We start from the raw sequence: 7,601 nt of genomic DNA on the forward strand, positions 1-7,601 counted from the left end.
TATAAATTATCAAGGGTTCATTAGGGAAGGGGGAGTTGGGAGGGAAGGGAAAAATTGAGAACCTGATGCCAGGGGCTTGGGTAGAGAGCAAATGTTTTGAGAATGATGAGAGCCACAAATGTACAAATGTGCTTTACACAATTGATGTATGAATGTATTGTGATAGGAGTTGTATGAGCCCCTAATAAAATGATTTTTTTAAATGAGGAGGTGATACCAACGGCTCAAGTAGAAAGCAAATGTTTTGAGAATGATGATGGCAACAAATGTACAAATGGATGTATATATAGCTTGATACATGAATGTATATATAGATTGTGATAAGAGTTGTCCGAACCCCCAATAAAATGATAGGAAAAAAACAAAAAACTTTGACATGAAAAGATCAATCAACTTCAGTAATAGATACATGGTTAATAGAATATCATTAATAGATATATGTTTAATAGGCCAAAAATGAGTAATTGAAAGTGATAAACATTTATGAATAGGGAAATTTGCTGAAAAATAGAACACAATGATTAAAAATTTTAACCCAGAAGTGACGCCGCCCCGCGCTGAGCATGGAAGTTGGGGTTTGTAGGGAGCACTCCGGCCATGTGCCTGGTGCCCGCCGGCCGGGGCCTCTGGCTTCCCTAGGTCCCCGAGGACATTAATGACCTGCCCCGGCCTGCCTCCCCAGCCAAGCCATGGCTGGTAATGAGAACACGGCTGCCACAATGGAAGACAACAACCCAAAGATGAGAGGGATTCTAGTGGGGACCCGTAAGAGCCAGCTGGCTCACATACAGACAGACAGCTTGGTGGCATCGCTGAAAGCCTTATACCCTGGCCTGCAGTTTGAAATCATTGCCATGTCCACCACTGGGGACAAGAATCTTGATACTGCCCTCTCCAAGACTGGGGAGAAAAGCCTGTTTACCAAGGAGCTGGAACACGCCCGAGAGAAGAACGAAGTGGACCTGGTCGTTCACTCCCTGAAGGACTTACCCACCGTGCTGCTCCCTGACTTCACTATTGGAGCGATCTGCAAGCGGGAGATCCCCTATGATGCTGTTGTCTTCCACCCAAAATTTGTTGGGAAGACCCTAGAAACCTTGCCCGAGTGGAGCGTGGTAGCAACTAGCTCCCTCCACAGAGCCGCCCAGCTGCATCGAAAATTTCCACACCTGGAGTTCAAGAGCATTAGGGGAAACCTCAACACACGGGCCCCGGAAGCTGGATGAGCAGCAGGAGTTCAGCGCCATCATCCTGCCCGCCGCCGGCCAGCAGCATATGGATTGGCAGAGCCGGGTGGGACAGATCCTGTGACCTGAGGAATGCATGTATGCTGTGGGCCAGGGGGCCTTGGGTGTTGAAGTCTGAGCCAAGGACCAAGACCTCCTGGACCTGGTGAGGGTGCTGCACGATCCGGAGACACTGCTGCGCTGCATTGCCGAGTGGGCCTTCCTGAGGCATTTGGAAGGAGGCTGCAGGGTGCCAGTGGCAGTCCACACAGTCATGAAGGATGGCCAACTGTACCTGACCGGAGGCGTGTGGAGTCTGGATGGGTCCGATAGCATGCAAGAGACCATGCAGGCCGCAGTGGATGTCACAGCCCAGTCAGATGGCGCAGAGGACGACCCACAGCTGGTGGGCATCACAGCCTGGCACATTCCCCGGGGAGCCCAGCTGGCTGCGGAGAATCTGGGCATGAGCCTGGCCAATTTGTTGCTGAGCAAAGGCGCCAAGGATATCCTGGACGTGGCACTGCAGCTCAACGAGGCTCGGTAACGTGGCCTGATGACACCGGTGCCTGTGGCCGGCCCAGTGCCCGTCCGGCACTGCGAGCTATCACCTGAACTTCACTGTGGTTGCCCGGGAATCCCAGGGACCGGTCTGGCTTTGGGACCCTGATGAGGAGGCCCTCAGTGATGGGTGCCCCTGTGTAAAGAAGCCCAAGGCCCAGCATTTGAATGCAACCCACTCACTAATAAACCCCCTCTGAAGGGTGAAAAAAAATTTTTTTAACCCAAGTTTTTCCCCAAAACCATTTTATTGGAGCTAATAGTGACTTCATATCATTGCATAATTCAATCACATCAATTTATATCTATCCTAGATATTGTTGGATTTGAATTTAACATTGAAATATTGGGAGATCTTCTATATTATGTCTACATATCATTTCTTTTATTATTCGTTTGGGGTATCATATGATTTGTTTGTTTACATTGTTAGGTTCAAGCTCCTGGCTAGGAAGGGGTGTTACCCCTGGATTGTCCCATCTAAGCCAGGTGAATTTGATCCAGCCAATGGGGTCGACCAGTATTGTCGACCACGCTTCCCAATGGCTGATGCACAGCCCAGTCCAGCCCTACGGAGCTGCACAGCCCAACGCAGAAGGATTCTGTTGGCTTGTATTTCATTTATTGTAAAACCTGAAGCTGCTTCTTACTCTCGTAAAACTCACTTGGATCACAAAACAGGCTTCAGCATGAATTCTTTCTCATGTGAAGCCAAGAACCGAGGTGTCATGCAGAAGCGGGAGTTAGCAGGGCTGGTGGGCAAGGAGATAGAGCTGGTGCAAACACTCCGAGGACTCTAATAGAGGCCAGAAGCCCTTCCCCTCTCCTCCTCCTCCCCTTCGGTGGCCTTCAGGCCCAGGTGCAGATGATTAACACTTACAGATAACTTTGAAACATTGTTGCTTAGCTCCGGACCTGCAGACAACAAAGTTGCAGTGGAAAATTCTCCAGCTACTCCCTCCCCGCAGACCCTGGCTGTCAAACTCTCCACTTCTCACCTGGTCAGTGTGACTTCGCAGGGCCCCAAATGGGGGCCGTGAACCTCACCTGGAGCTCACAGTGCTCCCGCCCCTTTCTCTGCTCTCCCTTCCCTCCCAGAAGCTCTGAAATAAACCTCTGAAACTGTTTTCTACCTTTGCCTTCTTTCCATCACCAAATCAGCCTCACACAAGGGATATCTCTCCCACGAGTGGGAGAGATCTGTATGGTACCTTGTGACTCGGAGACACAGGCTGAGGAACAGCGGCTCCGCTGCACTTTAAAACTGCACTGTGCCCCGCAATTTGGAAAGGACGCCAGCCTTAATTTATCCTACCGCAGAAATCACTGCGACCTGTTCGTAAAGTGTTGCGGAAGCCCCATCCCTTCGTGTCTGTATTTCTCTCTCTGCTCCCTATTTTTAGGAGAGGCTGATGGTCTGCCTTTCTGTATTTCCAGAGGTTTTCATGCACTCCCCAGCCTAGATTCCTGGGATGGGATGAGATGGGATGGGATGGGATGGGAACTCTGTTGTTTTGATTTTCAGGGGTCTGCTTTGTGTCTTGATCAGCTGGATAGCCGCATACACGCACACATGCACAAACCCTCTTGGTCTCTACAGGGATCTGTATTCAGTGGATTGCCCCTTCTGTTCAACTAAACTGCTTGAGGAGGCTGCCATTTTCCCGGCCAAGTGACTCTCCATTCCCCAGCAAGACAACGTTGCCATTTTTGTTGGACAATTGAGAATGTGACCATGGCCAAGATGCCACCCACCACTCCAAACACAGGAGGGGGGAAGGGGAAGAGGGAAGGAGGGGCGGTGCCTAGGTGGTGGATTGTTAGGGCCCAGGAATGAGCTACATCTACCCCTGGGAGCCGAATGCTCCCCTTCCCCACCTCCATTCCCTTTAGCTTTCTCCTGGTTTTACAAACAAGCTGCTTTAGCGTTCTGCCAGCGAGCATTTGTTCTTTTCCTACTAGCCGGTTTTCTGTAGCCCAGGCCTAGGCCAAAGGCATTCGGGAGCCAAGCCCTTGAGTAATTGTTAACTTTCACCTGTCAGCGATACTGCTTCCAGCACTTTTTTGGAACAGCTCCTGATAAAATTCCGGTGAAACATGTGTCCAGCTAAGATTCCAATTTCCCTAAAATGTTCCCTGAACTACTGACCAATCGTTCCTACCCTTCATAGGTTCAGGAGTCTGCTCCTGCCAGCGGGGACCTTTGAAGGCTATTGGGAAGCCACCCCAAGCAGTGGTCCCCCTTTTGGAGGTCAGTAAATTACTTGTGCTAGTAATTCCCTCCGTAGGACACATAAAGTCACCCAAGCCGGTGGGTGGCCAATGCTGGCTGTCTAAAAAACAGTCAGGCCCAGTTTTCCGGCAAAAACTGGGGTCCCCAGCCTCTCCCTCGAACAGGCCCCAGTTTCATGGCACCCTAGAGGTTTGTGCTGAAGCAGACAACCCCTTCCAATAGATTAGGAAGGGTATGGACCCAAAGCCCCACTTCACCCCTTTTTCCAGGAGGAAGTAGGTAGAGATGTTGTCGCCAAGAACCCCAATGATTTGGGTGCATACCTCTTCAGGGGGGGAAATGTTAAGTTAAAGCTCCTGGCCAGAAAGGAGTGGTTCACCTAGGTGGGCGTTACACCTGGATTGGCCCATCTAAGCCAGGTGAATTTGATTCAGCCAATGGGGTCAACCAGTATTGTCGACCACGCCTCCCAATGGCACCCCTGAAAAGCCAGAGGTTTTGCTCTGGCTCTCTCGCTCCCAACAGCTGACACACAGGTCAGCGTGACTGGGCTGCACAGCCCAAGTCCGCTGTGCCACCGTCCACAACCATGTGGCAGCAGCTTGTGTTCCATTTACTGTAAAGCCTGAAACTGCTTCTAACTTTCATAAAACTCATATGGATCATAAACCAGACTTTGGCATGAATTCTTTCTCCTGAGAAGCCAAGGGCCGAGGTATATCTCTCCCTCAAGAGGGAGAGATCTAACAACATCTTCAGCTATAGATATTTCTTTTGCTTAAATCTAAATATATTGGTCTAATTTTCAGCATTGTTCCTATTTTGTGAGCATAATTTCTCTTGAGATCTATATACTCTGACTTTCCTTTTCACATTTTAAACTTGCATATATGCTTGTGTTTAGCTTTGATAGCTTTGCCTCAGGTAATTCTGCCCTTTTGTGCATTGGCCATTCTGATTGGCCTTTTCATTAGAACTTCATAGATCCCCTGCGACCTCAATTGTGCTGGCACCATTCGTGTACAGAGTAGAGAACCACCTTGGACCTGCCTGGAGATTCATCCTCCTTAGGTAACATATTTTTAACTTTTGGTTGGGTCCTTTATGGAAATAAATTTTATCCTTGATTTTGAAAGTTCTATAAAAAAAGGTCCCTATATCTTGACATATTTTTTATTTTTTTATGGTTACTGTGGTGTTTGGCCAAATCTTGAGCTTTTGAAATAATTTTTAAAAATTTAGTCATATTTGGGGGTGTTAAATAGGAGCTGATTCCAAAGAGCACAAGAAAAAAGCAAATGTTTTAAAACTGATTGTGGTAGCAATTGTGCAATACTGCTTGATTTGATTGAACTATGGAATGATCTGATATCTCTATTGGCTCCAATAAAAACATTTTTGGTAAAACCACAGCTTAAAAATTTAAGTATAATGGTCTATTTTTCAGCAACTTTCCTTACCCATAAATGTTTACCACTTTCAATTATTCATTTTGACCTAGTAGACATATATCCATTAACCGTATACTATTAAGAATATATCTATTAATTATTTTGATTGACCGTGTCATAGAAAAGATTTAAGTTGTTCTGGCAACCTTCATGTACAGGATATATGAAAGCAATTTTTGGCCAGTCTGTAACACTGTTTTCAGGGAACTTAGATCTTGCATTTTTGGGACATCTTTGGTATTCTACATTGATCTTGATGTTTGAATGTTTGTTAAAAAGATGAGTAGATAATTACTTTTTCATTAGTTTTCTGATTTAAATTAATTGAAACAAAATTTGTATGAATTTTGGGGTGTAAAACTGATCATCTACCCTGTAAAACTTCACCTAATTTAAAATTTAAAAATTCAAAAAGAGTCACTAACCAAAAAATCACAAATCCCCATGAATTCTGTATCATAATATATATACCTGGTACCTTCTTATGTTTTTGCTATTATATTTCTATCTATCAGTGTGAATGCCTTTAATATCCTCACTTAGGCCAGTAGTAGGAAATCTGATGGCTTAGTGGTCAAATATTATGCTGCAATCTGAATGGGCAGAACTATAAACCCCCAGCAGCTCCAAGGAAGAAAAACTATGCTTTCAACTCCCAGAAAGATTTACAATGTCAGAAACCCACTGGTGTGAGGCAGGAGGGTAGGGTGAAGTGGTACTTTCAGTCAGTATGAATTTAATGATAGTGAGTTTCATTTGGTCTCATAGGTAAAAAATTTTTTTTTCCAGAACATGATTTTATTTCTTTGACTGTATTATCACTGTTTGCTTACTATAATTTTTCCCAATCTGTTGAACTATTATAGCCTCCCACCCATATAATTTTTATGTTTCTCTTTGTTTATTTTTTAAAACCTTTAATTTATGTTTTTGCAGTTAATTTACATGTATTTTTAAATATTCTAGCCTAGGCTAGTACCGCCACTGCAAGCCATCTTGTTTCATTAGATATTCCTATGAACTTTCATGTTTCAGATCCATCTTTGAAAAGGGTGATAATTCATTCTTTCCTGATAATATATCTAGTTTTTATGCGTCCTGGGACATTGTTGGATACTGATTTAACCTTTAAAATTTTTGAAGTTCTGCTAATAATATCTACATATTAGAACTTCTCTCTTTTACTGTCCTTCTGGAGTATTGTGTTATGTGTTTGTGAGTTTCTTCACATGTTAATTATAGTAGCTTCCTGATTAAGCATTTTATTTCAAACTGCACAGTCAGAAATTCTAAACCAAGGCAGGAAAACTGGTCTTTCTAGGCTCCCCACCCCCCCCCTGCACCCCCACCCAAATTAATAAGGTTTACCTCTTGGAAAATTCAATCCATGATGACATGTTAAGGAAAGCGTAAACTAAAATAGTTACCCCACCCTGTTTTTATGATATTTTATAATTCATTTAGAAAATAAGGGTAAGTAATGACTATATTAAAAATCTTAGAGCATATTTAAATTTAATATTTCCTACATTGATATGGTTGCACAAAGTTAAAGGCTATTGCCTTAAATTATGTGTTAGGCTGTGATGACTACAGAAACAAATCAAAGAATACCCATGTATGTGTAAGAGAAAGATTTGTATCCAGAAGTAATCGTATATCAGGAAAACATCCCATACCATTCCAGATCAAGTACATCAATCCGTAACTAGACCATAAGTCTCATACTAGTCCATAAATTCCTCTTCAAACTCATGCAGCCACATGCAATGATGCATATACAGGAAGATCACGGGCAGGTGAGAGCAAATCCTTGTGAATCCAATGGCAGGGGAAGAATCTCCAGGGCTTGAGCTGGTCTCAGAATGACTCATCAACAGGAAGGTGAAGACAGAGAGGGGAGGCTCCCAGAACCCTCCTTATGTGAAGGCTCTACCCACAAGGAGGTACCATCAGGTTGTAACTTGATTGACAGGCTAGAGTCCACCCCTACATATCTCTATCTTCAATTTGACAGGAAATTATGTAAGTACCAGAGATCACCCCTTGTCAACTTGACACTTTTACACAACTCTTTGGCCATATATAATTTTTAGAAGAAAGATAAAGGTAAAATCATATTTGTGCCTA

The 7,601-nt window shown here is 44.3% G+C and overlaps 1 pseudogene; it reads left to right on the top strand.

Moving 5' to 3' along the window:
• Positions 1–689: 689 nt before the first annotated feature.
• LOC142434214 (porphobilinogen deaminase pseudogene) lies at positions 690–1,773 on the top strand (annotated as a pseudogene).
• The last annotated feature ends 5,828 nt before the right edge of the window (positions 1,774–7,601 follow it).

Source organism: Tenrec ecaudatus, chromosome X, assembly GCF_050624435.1.
Source record: "Tenrec ecaudatus isolate mTenEca1 chromosome X, mTenEca1.hap1, whole genome shotgun sequence".
Lineage (NCBI taxonomy): Eukaryota > Metazoa > Chordata > Mammalia > Afrosoricida > Tenrecidae > Tenrec > Tenrec ecaudatus.